Raw genomic sequence first — 19,751 nt, 5'->3', positions numbered from 1 at the left:
ACAGGTATCCAAAACATCCGACATAAAAATCAAAAACAAACCAGAACCATAGAGACATCAGGGGAAAACCATCAAGGAGCCAGGGTGAGAAAAGGTAAGACGAGGAACCAGTAAAGAGGGACTGCAGAGAGAGTGTATTTATGGCTGACTGAACAAAGGTAGGACTAATGAGCTGATAAGGAGCAGGTGTGACTAGAAAACAATGAAAAACCTGGCTAAACTTGGAAGTGAATAATATCTCATCATGTTTTTTACAATGGAAACTCTGTGGTTATACAAAGTTTAGATCCACAGGGTAAAATATATCCATATTTGCATTTTTAAACATGAAATCTTGTACTGTAAATATAAATATGACATTTTAGCCTTGACTAAAAAGTTATGAGTTTTTATATGTATTAATTATCATTGCTCCTGTACCCTTTTTCATTTTAATTATCTGCGTTAAAAAAAAATGTTTTTATATTTGTTGGTTATAAAGAGCCATACCCCTGTTATTGCAGTTATTTTCCCTCCTGTGATAGTGTTTCTGTAGCAAAGCACTACCACATACCGGTAATGAAAACTGTCTTATTATCTTCCTTCATGGACATTGTGTGTAAGGGATCAATACAATATGGAAATATGGACATTTCAAAAAACAGTACTTAAAGATTTTGTGACATAGAAAGTAATCCAGATGTTAATAAATTACAGATCTACTGCAAACATGTCTTTTGTGAATTCTGAAAACCTTAATGTTGAGCCTGTTATCTATACAATGATATCGCTAGCTTTTTATGACAAAACTGCCTAGAAAAGAATGAGTTATCTTTGAACACTCCAAAGGTTTTGTCATTTTTAAGGAATTTGGTAAAGATTAAATAAGAAGGATGTGGAGTGACAGCAGAAGGCAGCTTCACATCCTGTGTAGTTTACCTCACATCTGAAAAAAGAAAGGTTATGAAACCACAAACAAGCGTTTCTTATATCAAATACTGTTGCCTAAAGGAGCTTGTTTTTCTACATGACCTTGGGATTCATTCATCAGTTAAACTTAGTTTATACTGAACCTGAAATTTAAAGCAGGTTTGATGTGCTCCACATGTGTTAACACAAAACACGTTTTTGAAATTGATGGATAATGATGAATAATTAATAAAACTGCTGTGAATGAATAATAGAAATAATATAAGAGTAACTCGGGAAATCACATGAGACAGAAATGCAGCCTCCATGGACCCCTTTAGCAATCCTGCTTAGTTTATCTAAAGGAGAGCCATTCCTTGGTGGATATGAAAAGTTACTGCATCTGAAAATTGGCTTTTCACATAAGCAGAACTTTTTCAAAGAGATTTTTAAGACCGTAGCTTCATCATGTATTCTTTGTGTAAAGCAGGCGTGCTGACCAAACTTATAACATGCACTGAACTGGTCGGCTCTACTGTCAGAATATGTTCAAAGACACCACATAAAGAATTTAGAGTACCTTTCAACTTGCCTTTTGGAATCATTGTTGTTAGTTTGGTATATATTGCTTGCTTTGTGTACATTAGCAGTAGAAATGTAGAAGGACTCTTCCAGTCACTGATTCTATGGTCTTTTGAAATATTTCATGGAAGAAGAACATGACTTTTGATATCTTCTTGAAATTTGAATTCCACATGATAAAGGGTAATATTGATGTATAGTATAAGATGGAGGTTTATGTTCACTCAACCTTTTCAGTCCAATTCAAAATCTGATTGAATGTACGGTAAGTAAACTTTATTTATGTATCACCTTTCATCTGTAAAAAATCACAAAATGCTTTATTGTGAATCAAGTAGAAATCAAATACTGACTTAATACAACACAAACACAGTAAAACAGGTAATTAAATAATAATTAGAACATTTAACTAAAAGTTTGTCTGAATAAAAGTATCTGAAACTTCTTTTTGAAATAGTCAAGCGATGTAGTCACATTGAGAGACAGGAGCAGGGCATTTCAAATCCTGGAGGATGCTGCCTAAAAGGTCTGGTTACACCTGGTTTTGAAGCTATCCTTTACGAAGTTTTTGTTATAAGACTGAGGAACGCAACATGAAGAATAAGGGAACAACATTTTGTTGACATATAAGGGGGATTGTCCATTAAAAGCTCTAAAAGTCATGACTAATATTTTAAAATCTGTTTTAATTTTGACATTTAGCCAATGCAGACAGAATAAAACTGGTGAGATGTGGGTATAATCCTCAAGCAGTATTCTAAACCAACTGGAGAAAGGTGACAGCAGATTTGTTAAAATAAGTAAAAATAAAATTTTAATATTTGAATATAACATATATTAATTTAATATTTCAAGTCTAAATGAGAAGAACTACAGGGATAAATAAATAAATAATTTATCCAGGTGAGATATGGATTAAATGACAGTCAGTTTAGAAATATTTCTCAAATTTATGATTTTACCAGCACTCTTGAATGTTTGTCCAGCTACACTGATGGTTCAAATCAAACAACATGATTTATGAGACTAGGCTGAAAGGAGAACGCCAGAAAACATAGATGAGTTTTCTGTTAGGAGCAATGGTCAGGGTTTGAGTCTTGCTAAAGTTTAATTAATGGCAGTTCACAGCAAGCCAGTCCTTTTACCTGTCCCTGAATGAACAATACAGTTAAATGTCATCAGAATACAAATGGTAAGACACTTTTTTAGAGCAACTTATTATACTACCAAGGTTGGTTATTGCACTGTGTTATTCACAAGCATAGAAAAGGTTCTGTTGCTTTGGAAACCAGAAGACCGCTTAAGGACAGTTCAAGAAAATACAATTTTGTTCTGCCTTCAATAAAACTAAGTGTTGTAGTTGGGTGTCAAAAAGCTTATCAGACCAATACACTGCACTAACTAGTCTATAGCTATTGATACATAATTAGAGACTTTTTTATAAGGAGGGTGTATCTTGCAGAAACCAAACTGAAACCTATTAAGGATATTATGGCTTTTCAAGAGAGCAGTCAAAGGTCCAAAATGTAACTTATGTATAAAAATATTATTTTGATATCAGCATTTTGTGCTTGGCCCATATGGGTCAAAACTAACCTTTATCAAAACCAGGCTTAAAGTTGGGTAATAAAATAAACTTAAAACAGAAATTTAAATCAGTTTGACAACATGTGGGCTAATGAAATCAAACACCTAGAGTAGAACATCAATAAACAAGGAGCAGATTTTGATCTTTTTTTGTTAAAATGTTAACTTCCTCTACATCCATAGAAGTAAATGAGGACAGGGAGCATACAGTAATGTAGAGCTAGCAGTAGTGTTGTGAGCAATGGGTGCTTAACACTAACCCTTGTGCCCTTTTCACAAAAATCATGTGTTTGTAGTCATCTGTTGTCAACAAAGGAAACAATGGCGCTGAGGGTAAAACTATTTAAGATAGTGGCTATTTTAATTATTTCATTTAGTGATAAAATCAGGGTCTTTAAATGTAGTCTTTGGACTTGAGGTTTTTAAGATTTCCATAAAAACTCCACCTTGATCTATATGACTTAATTGCCTTATTTATCCAAGGGCAAATGGCAAATGATTTTCGGGGATTATAGTTTGCACATTATTAGAATCAGAATCAAGTTTATTGCCAAGTAGGTTTGCACTTACAAGGAATTTCACTTGGTGTTGATGGTTCAGACAAATTCAATATACACACACAGTACATAATCTATAGCTATATACAATATAAAACATAAAATATACTATATACAATATATAGTATGTAGCTATATACTATATACACAGCAGAATAGTAGACTGTGCCTTAATGTAACCCAGGAGGTCTGGAGAAATCTACCGTATTTAAAAACATAGCAATCTACACCTCAGCAACAACACAACTGAATTAAAATAAATGTATTTATTTTAATAGTCTGAATTTGCATAATGAATGTGGAATTCTTTTTTTTAATAATATGCTATTATAACATAATATTATATTTAAGTTGCTGCCTGTTGCACTTAACTATGACTATGAAGTGCACACGCGAGTGTACATAGATATAAATATACTTGTGTTTTTTTTCTCATCTCTTTTTTGTGCTATTTATTTATTTTATTTATGTGTGTTTTGTTTGATTGCATGCTTGTTTAAATAGTTGAGCTTAAGAAAATAGGTGGATAGGGATAGTTGAAGAAAACCTGTAAGATTTGAGATCGACTCTTAGTTTCGATGATATTGTATCTTGTAAAATAAATCAGCTAGCAATCCAACATTAAACTTGATGAAACAACCAATCAAAAATACCAAATAATGATTCAGAATAATTTGTCCATAAGAAAAAAAAGCTGGCACTTTAAAAGGCTATCTCGAAAAGGAAATTAATTATATCCTTCAAAAGCTAGTGAGAGTGCACCTGGTGTTTCTCGTCAAGATCTCTGCAATTGGCTGCAATATTCCTTCTCTTTAGGAACCGTACATCTGAGGGAATCATACGCAAGCAGGAAAGACTGCAGCTGACCCCTCTCAACCTGGTTACAAACTGATGCAGTCTCTTCCTTCTGCTGTTCATCAGGACCAAAACGCCAGTCCACAAAAACTGCTTATTCCCATCTTCAGCAAGCCTTGGTAACAAGGCCAAGGTCCTCTACTGACTTTGCCATTGAATAAATACAGATATCCCAGCACATATCCATATTTTTTATTTCAACTTCAGTTATTTTGATTGTATATTTCTAATGTGTCGTGTTGCACCTCCTCTGCAAAGCATCATGCTATTTTTCTCTGTTCTTGTTACATTACTATATAATTTAAATTGTTTGTTCCAAAATATTTATTTCCATTTATTTTTGTCAATTGTGTAGTTGCCTCTCTGTGTGTGTATTTTTTTATTTAATGACTAAAATTCTCCTTTGAAAATAAGATGTGTGAATTCGTATTGTTAATTTCCAAAAGCTTTCTGCTAAAAAGACTCTTTGAGTTTTGCTTCAATATCACTGAGAGTCCAAAAAAAGGGTACTGAAAAGAGGGGATGTTGTAAGCCCACCAGAGTGCCCATTTGATCACAGTGTTGCAGGTTTGAGATGCAATTTGCTTCCTTTTCACCCAGTGTAAAGAAGACATGTTTATTGGCTAAGGAAATGAGAGAGGCACAGTGCCACATGGCTTGCAGTCGGCTAAGTAAGGAGTGTGAAACTGTTGTTGGCAGACATGGAGGAGACAGCTGTCTTCCAACAAAGGTTCCTTCCAGATGCTCAGGCATTTAGAGCTTGGTCTGAATAAAAAACATTCAAAAGTGAAGAGGGAAGTGACCTAAAGGCTGGTTAATTTCAGTGATAGTCACATTCAGTTTTGAGTACTTAATTTGAGTTTTAGTTTCCTGTAAAAAAAAAAAAAAAAAACAGTTCAAAACCTAATTTGTATGTTCTTCCATATTCATTTGCAGTACTTTTTGTTAATCTTAAAAGGCCACACGAAACTCTAGCCAAGTCACATACTTTTATTGAACCAGACACCAATTTCATTGATTCAGCGGCTGATTGTCAGCAATACCAAGGTAAACAAGGTATATTGTATGCAGAGTATATTACACTGTGTTTTGTAAGGACATTAATGTTGTTTAAGCCCATGGGATGCTCCCCAAATCATTCAAAATGTACTATTAATATACGGGGAATTACTAAGTATATTAAATAATAATCTCTTTTTTGCTGTTTATGGTGCATGGTTTGTATTGGTTTTTATTAATATACAACTTTGGTGAACTAGCTCTCTGTGATGTCGTTCAGGGAGGCTTTTGTGCTCACCACAGTTCCGAGACTGCCATTATTACGGTGTTCATTGGCATCAGTATACATGCAGACCGTGGAAGAACCACAGTGCTGGTATTGTTTTATCTAGGGCAGCATTCAACATTGTTCAGCACTGCATTCTATAATTATTTTATAATTATAACAAAGTTGAAGTTAGAATCTCACTACAAATAGGGGAGGAGGGATCAAAATTGATCACTCAACTTTTTTCACTTAAAACCACAGATAAGGGCCAAAATCTTGGCGTAAAGATGGACTCAGAACTGAAACTTCAGAGACCGTAAAAGACTGTGATGTTGGTCTTCTATTCCGAGTATTAAAACTCTCATGTCTCAGCAGCATCTCAAAAAACTAATCCATGCATTTATCTATAGGCCACTTGATGATGCTTCATTGGTTTTAAAGGTGTGCTTTATAAAGTCCAAAGGGAGAGTGTTGGCCTAGTGGGTTAGAGCAGTGTGCTTGTGCTCTGAGAAGTTTGCAAGTACCTGACTCTGTCTCCACTCTGGGTTCCTGAGCAAGACCCTTAACCCCTGATTGCTCCTGGGTCACTGCACAATGCTCTCCAAGGGATGGGCTAAATGCAGAAGTAAATTTCTCCAATGTGAGAGTAAGTAAGTCCTCAAACTCAATGCTATGTCTGACATTTTGACTTGAAAAACCTTGCTGTGTGGGAAGCAAAACGTCTTCAAACTTGGAAACAAAGTCTAGAGGATTTCTTTTTGTACTTTTTTGGAATGGTTATGTTAAAATTTAAATAACTAGAAGGAGTTGCCTAATTTATGCTCATATAATCCTCTTGCTGCAGCCAAGTTTCTGTAAGGCAACATAAATCCATTTGATCATTTTAACTTTTTGGTAGTTTGAGTTATTCTTATCTTAATTAAGTGATCATAATTTACTCATTTGGGATTCTTTTCTAATTTATTCGATTTTGGTCATGGGAAAGACACTGTCTAGATGTAGTAATGAGTATATAAAAGTAGAGAAGTGAGTAGAGTACACAGTAAACAGAAGAGAATTTTAGTGACCCCTGATTGGTGTAAACGAGTGTCATTATCCAGGTTTGATTGATTGAATCAGGGCAAGCAAACAACAACAACAAAAACACACAAATTCTCCTAGTAATCATTCCAGAGAAATTAACTGATTATAGAATTTAGACTGAAGAAATTTGTCTCATAATGATGAAATTTAATAAAATTAAATAATAGTCACATAATGCTTTGGAACATAATTTTTATTTGTTGTTATGTTTAACCACTGACTTTTCTGGTCAGTCAACTACTTAGGTAAGTCTGCATTAATACAAAATACATTGTCAGAATGTTCTTGCGATTGCCTGCTTGTTTTAGCTGGTTGTTCTTTGCATAACACCCATTAAATGAAAAACCTTAAAAGGACCAAAGCTGTTGGCCTAATCTGGCACAAGAATAGAGAAGTGTTGAATGGTAAATTGCTCTTAGGATCAAGTTGAGAAGAGGTGGGCAGATCAATGCATCTTTTCTCTGCTTTCAGAACCTGCATAGAAAGTGTGAAGTGCTGCATGCAGCAATCAAATACCAGAGAGCAAATAGCATCGCACAAACAAATTTCCTGATGACCATTTAGACTATGGAAACTGACATCATCATTTACAGTAAATCATACAGTATATACTTTTTTACCTCTTTTACATCTTCCCTCTATGTATATGGAGCGTATGATAAATAATACCTCCTCTTGTCCAGTGTTTTATTATGTATATATTTTTCAACCCCTTTTTTCAATTTTGAAAAAAAAAATATTTATAATTGAATGCAGTATACAGTACATAGAAAATAATGAAATGTTTTTTTTGCTGTATTGTTTGTAAATGTTTTTACTTTTATTAATAATTTAACATTTTTTTCCTATAACTTATTTACCCTAAATAAATGTATCTTGTAATGTAAGCCATCTTGCCGCTGACACTATTTTCCCCTATGGGCATAATAAAGTTTACTACACCTCATATTAACTGTATGATTGCCGATTAAGTTCATGTGCTTTTTTACTCCACAGTTTAGGTGGTGCATCATTCAGACAGCTACCTCTGCTAGAGTACTTCTTTGCTTTAGATATGCTTAGCATCACTAAAAGTCATCATTATCACAGCTTTTTGTTTCTTTTGGAGTTTCTTGAGGCTTAAGGTGCTTTGATAATAGTTTCTTTCTCCCATTCTAAGTAAAAATTATGTTTGTTTTTTTTTGTTTTTTTTTTATTGAATCATATTTAGAGCTACTTTTAGGATTACTTGTGACTACATGCATATGTCTTTGATAATGAGCTAAATAGATCCCTATAAAATATTAGACAGAGGTGTGTAATAATCTGACTACATGGATTATATATAACAGACAATTTATAAAATACATATCTCAGCTTACAGCAACCTCCAACTTAAATGTGGTTAGTATAGGTGTGTGTTTAGTACAGGATTCAAAAGAAATGGCAACAGCTTTCTTCAGCATTTTTATGTATTAATTTTTTTGGTAAATATAATTGATAACCTCATTATGTTTTTCTATTGTTTTTTTTTTTTATTATTATTAAATTCACAGTCCACTCTGATTATTATGTTGGTATGCAGAAGGTCAAACATACAATGATGTTATGGCAGGCTTTGTGGTGGCAAAGCATTGAAGCAACAGCTGGGCATCGCAGGCACCTATATAATGGATTTATTGTAATGAATAGCATAAACTCGCAAACATAGAGGGAACCAGACCAGGTTAATAACAAAAAACGACTTTAGAGGAAAGGAACAGAAAACAGATACCCGATGATAATTTAGATGAAGTGTGTACACAGGTTAGTAAAATATCTTACATTTTTATCCTCTTTTAAACATTGGCATCATGCTATTAACAATTAATAACAAGAAAATGTCTTGTTATATCTCTAAAATTTTATGTATTAAAATGCTTGCATCATTTTCCAAAGCAATAAACTCTGTTTATTTTTTTTATGACAATGCATACAGCCACGGAAAAATGGATTTTTAACCACCTTTGTTTTCTTTAACTTCTAAAGGTGTATTACCCCAAGAAGAAAATAAACATGGGAAAAATTAAGGGGTAATCAAATAATCTCTCCAAGTAAAGCTTTATGTCAATCCCTGTGTTCATTCTCATGTTGCTCTTCCTGTAACATGCCTCATCAAATGGTAATGTTATATCCAACATTTTATTTTTTTATGTATATGCTTATCCAGGTTCTAGGTGATCCTAAAAGAGGTATCAGAATCTGTCTTTAAACATGTATAACATCTTTTATTTCAAATTCATAGAAGTACATTTTTGGTTGTTCAGCCAAGTAGAAGTCAATCTTTTAAGTTTACGGCAACAAATACAGGAGGCAGTCTTCACAGATGCAGCTACAAGGAAAGCCTTTGCTTTAGTACGTACAGAGCACTTTATATTTATATAATAATGGGTGAATCATGAGCTAAAAGTATCCGCACAGCAGGTCATCTGTCAGGGCTGCTGGCAGCACCAGCTGGCCCTTTTGAGCTGCCAGGGGCACAGGCAGGTTAGAGTGTGGACTTCCCACAGTCATGGTCCTTTCTTTTTATATGAGGGGCTGGAAATACAGCCAAACCTTAAGTCGCAGTTCTGCCTGAACCACAGAAAAATGAATCCAAAGACAGCAGAAGGAAAGGAAGAGCAGGTTGCCCACGCATCCAATCGTGTCCAGAACAATGCCTTGGGTTCTGGGCTCAAAGTGGGTCAAGGATATCGTTAAAAACTATTTATTTAATTAGTAACAATAAAAATAATATCTCCAGATACAAAAGCAGACCTTTTTATATCAGTGAAAGAAAAATTCGCTAAAAGATTGAGTTCCCATTTCCTCTTGATATTTACTTAGAATTTAAACATTAGATCATAAAAATATTTAGCCACAAATATTTCAATCTAAACTGGGAACTACTAAAAATTCATATTGAAACTAAGTACTGTAGGTCCCACATCAGTTAATAAATTAAATATTTACTAGAATTGTCATTAACCACCCTTCTTATCCAGTCCAAGACCAACAATGAAAGTGATATATAGAATATTTTTACAACATTTTTGCCTGAATAGATTGTGCTGAAATTACCATATGAAATAAGAAGTTTATATATTTTTTTTATCCATTTGGATTTAAAACATTTTTCTTTTCTTCAGTGTTTTTCAAATTATTTTACAGAAAACCTCATGGAAAGAATTCCATATCATGATGAAAAACTCTGAATATAACCAGCTACTTTGGTTTCAAATGTGGATAATTTTGAGGTGTCGACAATTTCTTTGTTTTTTTGTGACAACCTTGCATTCACTCTTTTAGATTCTAAGCTCTTCCTTACATTTTGTTGTTCTCGTATTGTTATAGATTCTGGTTTAGCTAAAACCTTCTGTGTCCCAACATATCTGTCTGTATTCATTTCTGTTATTTTGCCGTTTCCCCTCATCTTTTCTGTTTAAATTCCCATCAGCCTGCACTGCGTTTCATTGATTAGTTTCATTTCGTCCTCATGTCCCTCCTCTGCAGCAGTTAGTTGCATTTCCTTTTTAACAGAGATTTCTGTTGTCTGTTTAGTTATTTTCCATCAAGATTTTAATACATGTTCTTTGTTTTTGTTCCTGTTGAATATGGACCTCTCTTTTCCTTCTCTGCAAATGGGTCTTTTTTCACAAAACGTGTCAGAATACAGCAGTGATTTTCAAACTCACACCTCAGGAGCCATTGTGTGGGATGTCAAACAGTTTCCCCTGCCTTCAAATAACTGGCTTAAATAAACTGCTGATTAACAAGCCTCTACAGCCCTTGGTGGTTGCTGATGTGGGAATGCAATTGTTTGATTTAGGTGTGCTGGAGCAATGAGAGATCTAAATTGCACAGGACAGTTGCTCCTGAGGACCAGGTTTGAAAACCACTTTAGAAGAGCACCTATATAATAAAATAAGGTATTTATCTTCAATTCATAAAAATCCAATAAATGATAGTGATAAAAAGGTATGCAGGGATACCTACAATTGAAAGGCAAAACAGAAAGAGGACACAAAGTTTATTACAGAATTTTTTTCAATTAATAAAAAAAGTGGAGGAGAGCAGAAGAAAATTAGCATCTTTTCCATCTAAGTTTGTAAAAAGTGTTTAGCTAAACATAATAGGTACTACCAAACATCACACAATGTATTCATTGTCAATCTGACTAATCTTTAACAATGTATTCATTTTAGCGCAGAATAGTAAAGCATCTCTACATCCAAACTTTAAAAACCTAAATAAAAGTTAATAAAAGCTGCAGAGAATTATGGATTTTTATGATTGATTTCAAAATGGGGTGTGACTGTGACTGACTCTGAGTCATCATTTATTTTTGTTTGCGCCTACCGGCTTTGGTGGCTATAAAATATATGTCTTTTTTGTTTCTCTACAGCTGCAACTACTTACGGAAAATTAAGCGTTTAAAGTAATTTTTTTTATTTTATTTTATATATAGTATCGTGATTTATGGCTCTTAAAAGTGAAACATCTTAAGCTGCCACAATAAAGATGTAGGTGTTTGATTAACTGAAAACAATTTAAGTCTGTGGGCTAATTGGAAATGATGAAGCTTATTTTGGCAGTACACAAAATCTCAGCATCTCAGCAGCACCAAGGATGGGAAGCAATTCAGTCAGCTGTTAGGCGAGCTCAGGTAATAACTCCGGTTGCTCCATAAATGCTGTCGCGTCTTTTTGTTGTGGCAGAGTTTGTCCGCATGTGTCTTCTTTCTTTCCCCTGCCTCTGACCAGCCAGGCCCTTTTCTTGGACACCAGAGGCAGACAGAGGAGTATCAGGTGAAAGCAGAATAGAAAGCAGCACGGATCCTGCCAGTCATGCAGGGCCCAAAAGACAGAGCGGCCGGGCACTGCAGGACCAGCTGGCAGATGGCTGCCTCAGGATAATGACCAGGTGACATCTGCAAAGCGAACAAGCCATCAGGCCAACAGACTAACCCTCCTCTCCACTAGGGAAGCTAAACTGGCCTTTCTCCACCTCCTGTTTCTCCTCACGCCTATCCCTCAGGTTACACCCACAACTCAAGAAGTATACCACAACTTTATTGATTTATTAAGTTTTTCCACCACAAAAAGTGTGAGAATGTTCAAAAAAGTAAAACATTAACAGATTTAATGTGGGTGTTTGAATTGAGTTTTCTTCTATTCTTTGGAGAGTCAGACTGTGACTAGACTGAGAGTAAATTTGTCTCTGAATCATACTTTATCTCTTTCTGAGATGATTCAAACTATTAAAGCCACAAAATATAGTCAGATAAATGAATTCTGAGATGAGTGGGGTAGCTTTATAACAAAAAACATTTCTTTTTGAATATTTTGTTATTAGAGAAACAATTCATTTTGTTTCCATCTTCTTTATTTTTTGCTTACAGTAGTTTTTTTTATTTTTAAAGGCCAATCGTTGCTTGTCGAAAGACTTTCCGCATCAACGATGTGATGCAGTGAACAAAGGTCATCTTTTGACAGCACTAAGATCATGAAAAGGTCAGATTTCCCATGCCATTTGGAGAAGAGGCCGCATGATGTCAAACTGCCAATAAAATTTCAGCATGTCTTTTTTATTTGACTGTTAACACCATACACTGTTTGCTGAAAAGTCTGCAATTACTGTATGACCTGCTCCTACCAAAACAACAGAGTTTGATAGGCTAAAAGTTTTGGAAGGTTAAATGCAAAACGGTGTGCCATGAATGAAAATGAATTGAAAATAGTGTTGCAGATATAACAGTTGTGTAAAATAAGTTTAAAAAAAACACGTTTTATTTGTGTTTGATTACAAGTGCAGATGGCAAAAAAAAAAAAAAAAAAGACTTTAAATCACTTGTGAAGTCTTGAGGAAAAACCTTGCCTAACTTGAAGACATGGAAAAATGAACAACACTGGCCTATTACAATAAATAAATAGACATGAATGAATTGGGTAATAATAAAAAGGATGTGCTTCATGCAACATAGTACTTCAACAAGGCTATTAGTCTTGTTTTTAAAAAAAGTCAGAGCTACTGTTTGTTTTGTATGAGTCATACATTGCAACCATTATGCAAAATTGTTTGAGTTAACTGTGCTAAGAATACTAAAAGAAAGGATTACTTATTGCTAAAATGTATGGGAATATGCAAACAAATTATGTATGGTTCATTAAACCTCTATCAAAGTGGAAAGAAGATAATGACCATATGTGCATTTTCAAACCATCACCATTTAAAAAGCAAGCAGGATGAAAATGTAAGTGGAAAACATGTTGCAAGTATAACACTCAATAAGAACTCAGTCACAATTATAGGGTAATTTGGGAGGAGCTTGGAGAAGAGCAATTGCTCCTCTGCATTGCAAAAGAGTCAGGTGAAGTGGTTTAATCAGGATAAATCCTGGGTGCATCCATGTGGAAGATTTCGGGGTACTTAGAGGAGTTCTCAAGGCCAACCCAGAAACTGCCCAGGGATCCATAAATAACCTTCTAGCATAGCAATACTTGGGATTCTCCACAACAAGCCCAGGATTGTCACTGAGCGGATGGTTGTATCTGATATAATGCTTTTTAAAGTGAATAATAACCCTTGTCTTTTTAACAAGTCAGATTTGATTAAATGTTTCTTCCAGGATTCTCTAGTAGCTTTACGCCCAGATCCTGCCCGTGTCAGGTCAGTCGCAGACTGCCATCCATGAAACGCAGCACCAAATGAATCAATGGTAACACCATCAAGCTCCTCTCCATGTTGTTTAAAGTCAAAAGAGAACACACATTACAGGTCCCTGCACAGCCAAAACAGAAAATGGGGGTTTCTCATTAAGAATTTTCTCATTAAGAAACATAACGTAATTTCTCCACCGAGTGTACATAAGAGGATATGTAATTGCGGGTGTGATACTGCATTTTATTTGTGTTCATAGTCAAGGGCTAGCTTTATGAAAGACTCCATGTTTTGTACTTTGTCTAAACTGCAACAATGTCTTCACAGGTTTGCCTAAAAAGTCCATCAGACAGCTGCAGCTGATGCAAAACGGTGCTGCCTGTGTTCTCACTAGAACCAGGACAATAGAACACATCACCCCAGTTCTGAAGTCCTTACAATGGCTTAATGTGGCTCAGAGAATAGACTTTAAAATCCTTCTGTTAGTCTATAAATCCTTGAATGAATCAGCACCTTAAAACATAACAGATTTTATTTTTATTTTATTTTATTATCTAATTCCTGTAAAGCACTTTGACATGTCCATGTACTGAATTGTGCTATAAAAATATAAAAAGCTTTCTTTGCTTTGCCTAAAAAAGTTCTTGATAGAGCTTTATGCTGTATCTTTCCTTACACTGGTTTTTCATAAATACTCTGAAAAATCTCTTCATAGAACATCTGGATTTGAATAGATAAATAATTTGTTGAAATGTTTAAAGTTAAACAACCCCTAAAAAGATTTGCAATAAAGTCAGAATGTTATAATGTGAAAAAATGAGGAGCGTTAATAGGGGTGAGTAAAAACCAAAGATGTACAGTATCTATGCTTTACAATATACATCTCCTAATTGGATACCAATTTAGAAAGTCATCTGAATTGGTTTGATGGCCAGTGGGTTGCTGAGCAACACTTTACATGATGTGCTTCATAGGGATTAAAGGTGTACAACACATAATAAGTGACTTTATTACAATGCTAGTATTACTTTACCTTTGTTTGTGTTGCAGTACCACTGCTTAATTTTTACGATGATTAGCTGTTAGAAAATGATTAGCAATAATGTTTCCAAGAGGAAAGGAGAATTATTTTAGTTAACATGCACTTTATTGTAATCCCTATCGTGCTGTCATATTGTTACCTTTCTAGTGAGTTTTCTAATTGCACTGCTTATAAGTGTCAACATTTGCCATGTTCTACCAGTTGCAATCATATAGACTAGTAAATATATAAATCTGGATTTTTAAACTGCCACTCTAGCATATATTTGTGTACTTCTACTATTTACGCAATCAATATCAAAACATTTAGATCAATATCAAAATTAATCGATGTTGAATCAAATTATGATTAAAATTATAAGTGAAGTGTGAGGTTTTTAAAAGTGCCCAACCTGCTGTATGAATGAATACTTTAGAAAGTAATTGCATGCAAAAGCAAATGTATGGATGGATTTGAAGCTGAGGCTTGCTTTCTGCCTCGTGACAATAAAGCACAAACTGTCCAAATGCTTAAGCTGTATGAATTAAGTAAGTAGCCTTTTGCCTTTTTTTCTTATTCATATGATGCTTTGCACCTTTTCTGGCAGTTAATGAATTAATACATAAAATTAATATTAAAAAGATATCTCCCACATTTCAGTCAGAGAAACACGTCAGTCATTAAACAAATTCTGCCAGTGAAATTTTGTGAGTGCATTTAAATAACTGATTACATGGGAATTATTTGCACTGCTTAGCAGCAGAGTCAAATACCGTATGAATCACGCTGCAATATGTTTTACCTCTACAAAGGTTAATAGGGACAGGGATGGGTTTATTTTCAGTGTAAATGTACATGTGGGTTTTTGAGGACTCTGAATACAAATACATTTGTTATCTGGATTTTATGATTTATAAAATCAATACATTTAGTTATTTCTGCATTATTTGTTTGCTGATCTGCAGAGGTCTAACATCCTCAGTTTGCATTCTCTACACTCCTCTGTTTTTACCATTTACTACCAAACTGTAAAGAGACACTAGATGACTTTCACTCTCAAAGTCTCATGAGTCTCTCTAAGCTCTTTCAGATTACACACACTGCTTAGGATGCATTTTCAAGTTGTTAACCCACTTTCTGTCAGTACGCTTGGAACAAAAGGACACTTCTGGGGTTTAACTGATTTTTTTTGTATTATTGTTTTCTTTTTATACAAGGCTGTCTTCTTAAAGCTTTCTCAAATAGCTTTCAACCTCAGACAATGCAAAATATAAGTTAAAAATCATCTATAGGGTCTTTCGAGAGCCGTCATGGAGGACAGTCTGCTTTGATGGAGCTTTGAAGAGAAGGTTTTTAGCTTGTGGAGGTGAAGGTCTTTATTGTTTGGAAGTGTAAGCTGTAAATGCATATTAAAGAACACCAAATGAAAACATGTATACGGTCATATGGTAAACTGTATCCAGTTTCTATGGGACTCAGCAATGTACTGGTGTATGTATTCACACCAATATACACAATATACACAAGAGGAAGAAAAGTCAGACAAGAAAAAAATCATTTATTCAAACAAACCCACTCTCCGACTACATCACAGTGATAGAGATAGGATCACTTTGACTATTAGCATAAAGTACCTTGCAAAAGTATTCATATCAACTGAGCCTTTTCATACTTCCCCATGCTACAAACTTTAACTTCCACAAATGTTATTGGGATTTATATGCATAAGTCTGACATAACAGTCCATGATAGTAAAGCGGCATTAAAATACTTTCTTTTTAAATATATTTTAACACAAATTTTTAAATGAAATTTTTTATGTCCACCATCCCATTCGTCAAATTATAATTTATAAACAAAAAAAACAATTTATTTGATTTCCAGCTGAACATCATTTGAATTACAACATTTTTATGACTTTTGCTGATCTATGGACTCAAAATGATGCCTATTCTTGTCCTTTACAAAATGATCAAGTTTAATCAGATTGGATAGAAAGTGTCTGTCAATATACATTTTCAGGTCTTGCTGCAAAATTAAATAAAAGCAAGACTGGACTTTGACTGGGCCATTCTAACACATAAGTATATTTTGATTTAAAGCAGGCGTCTCGCAGTCCAGTCATTGAAAGCTACTGACCTGCAGCAAACACGATCCTGCCACAAAAAAATGCTTTATTGTGTGGGTTGTAAATTTACAATAGGTTGCAGTGTTAATTTCTGCCAACCACTTTTGCATGTAGGACAGAAAGTCCACATCTGTCATATTCCACATGACTTGTGGTAAACTGGAAACAGGACTTCTTATGGCTTTATTAAACAGAACCAGATTTGTAGAGTGTAAAAATGACAATTATCCTGTTGGCAAACTGCCTCAATTGGGCTTTAAACCTCTGCCACTCTTCCACAGCTACCTTGAGCCACTTGAGAGCATCTCTACTAAATGTTCTTCATGCCTTGCTATCGCTTCAGATGATTGGTCATGTCTAGATAGGTTCATAGTCATGTCCAAACCTTAAAATATTATCTATATGCTGACCCAATTATAAACTTCTCACCAACCATTGGCCTCTCTGTTGTGTTCCTTGGGCTTCGTGATAGTGTTTATTTATTGATGCTCTCTGAAAAACCTCAGAGGTCCTCACACAAGTGCTGCATTTATACTGAGATATAATCACACAGGTTAATGTTGAATATGCCATTTTTTTAATGAAATTCGTTCCATTAGATTTTATTTTTGGGTATCGTCATACATTTTTTTCCATGCAAAGCACTTTTTGGTTGTGTCCTTTTTTTAAGTGTTAGAAACCATATATGTATTACTTTCCACTTAAATATTGTGTCCTGCTTTGATATAACCTATCTAAATTAGAAGTAGACATGTAATTCAAAGTGTGTGTATAAAGCTAAAGAGCTCCAAACATTTTCTTAAGGTGCTATGAATACTCTTCATATTTCCTTAAAGGCAACTTTGATTACATTTCTTCTGTTAAAGCACTTTACAGCATTTCAGTTTGATTTTAAAAGAATATAAAAAAACTGCAGAAATTTAAAAAGGAAACAAAAATAGGAGAAATCACTAGTGTGTTTTTATAAATTGTACCAATACTTGGTGTAAGAACATAATGATTTAAAAAAAAACAGCTGTGTATAGTGTCTGGGGGCGGAAAAAAAATTGCTGCAACAGGTGTAGATGCTTTACTCTGAGCGATACTGTATGCCATTAGAAAAAAATCATGCAAAAAAGCAAACAGTATTGATTTAGAGTCTGACGATTCTATGTCTATTTTTAGGTGACAGCTCTGGAGATATCTTAATCTTGGCTCAAGAGGTTCAAATGCCAGGATTCATTTCTCACTGCTCCCTTTGGAATGATGTTATTATGGTTGGGGAGATGACAGTTGTATCAATTATGCATTAGCTGAGAGAGTATGGAAGATATGCAAATCATGCACACCCAGTGGATATTAGTGAAATAGATGAGAATGCTCCTTTCAAATTGGTTAGCTCAAACTGCAGAAATCTATCTATCTATCTATCTATCTATCTATCTATCTATCTATCTATCTATCTATCTATCTATCTATCTATCTATCTATCTACAATATCTACACATAAATATAATTCAATGCAATGCTGAGTTCTTGCAAAGGATTGATGATCTTGTTAAATGTTCTTTTGCATGTACCCTCACCTTATCCCACTCTCTTCACAGTCCTCTTCCCTGTCTTTGTTTCAAAATCTTTGCTGTAAGCTTTTTTTCCTCCTCTCTTGGCTCAACAGTTGCACATTCTTGCATCAACAGCGCCACCAGCTGATCAAAAAACGCTGTTCACAGATTTTACACTATATTTTCTGCCCAACCCTAAGCAGAAGCTGTTCACATGCTTGTAATCAGTTCAATTAAAAATCTTTTTTTTTTTTTTTAAGGTTTAGGTCTTAAATTAACTTATAATTGGGCTTTAACTTTCCTTACGGTGGTGGAGAGATTATCCTTTTTCAGACAATACAAAGCATCCAAACATCAGTTGATGCAAAATGGAGGAAAGACTTATTGTATTGCCTATTTGCTTGTAAACTAAAATGCAATTCAGCTGTGTTTGACACGTCCAACAGAGCTTCACCCATAGAAACAAGTGTGACATGCATGCTGCATGTAGCTCAGAGCAGACCTATATTTCCAGATTTTTTCAGTAGAGGCAGAGTTTAGTGTTTTCAACCCTCCGTCCATCTATCTTCTGTAGCTCAATCCATCAGAGTCGCAGTGGGGCCGGTGCCTATCTCTGGCAGTCTATATGTGCAAGATACAGGTACATGAACACCCTGGACAGGTTGCCAGTGTGTCGCAGTGCAATACAGAGACACACAAAGACACACAACCCTGCAACCACACAGTCCAAACTAAGGACAATTTTAGAGAAGCCGATTAACAGTCATGTTTTTGAACTATGGGAGGAAGCCAGGGTACCCGGAGAGAACCCACACATGCACAGGGAGAACATGGAGACACTATGCAGAAACATCAAGCGGCGAGAATCGAACCCAGAACCCTCTTTCTGCAAGGCAAAACAGATACACACTGCGCAGGCCTTAGCATGCTTTCAGTTCAAACTAAAATTAAAATAAATATCGAAACTGTTGTTACTTAGTGTTGTCATTTGAAAATTTTGTTTGAAACAATTCATTGAAACATGGAGCAATTAAACAATTTTATTGCTATTTATTTTAATACTGGGATGTTACATTTATTTGAACTATTACTCCATTTGTGCGTAAAACCAAAAAAAAAAACAACCAACACAAAAAAAACCTGTCAAGTTGATATTTTTGAATTAATTATCCCAAAAGGTTTGCAGTTTTTTACATTTTCCCAAAAAGAATTGCAGTGTCGTTATTTAATTTGATGCTTTTTTTCATTTTACATAATGTCTATGGTAGTGGAGTACGCTGGAATGACTTTCCCACGTACTAAAGCTACTTTTCAGGTTGTTAAATTTATTTGCTGTTACTTCTCTCTGTATGGAGGACCAACTGCCATATTTAATAATAAATACCAAAATAAATAAATACTCAATAAATAAATAAGCATACAATTAATTGCCCTCCAAAATACAATAAATAAATAAACGTAGGTAAAAAATGTATTATACAGTGAGACATAAATGCATATATCTCTTTTAATTAGTTTCTTTATTTATTCGCCTTTGTAAAAATTACGTTATTTATTAATTGTCCGTCATAATGAGAAGAAGTTG

Source organism: Cyprinodon variegatus, unplaced genomic scaffold (genome assembly GCF_000732505.1).
Source record: "Cyprinodon variegatus isolate N-32 unplaced genomic scaffold, C_variegatus-1.0 Scaffold246, whole genome shotgun sequence".
Lineage (NCBI taxonomy): Eukaryota > Metazoa > Chordata > Actinopteri > Cyprinodontiformes > Cyprinodontidae > Cyprinodon > Cyprinodon variegatus.
This window is presented reverse-complemented; position numbering follows the sequence as displayed.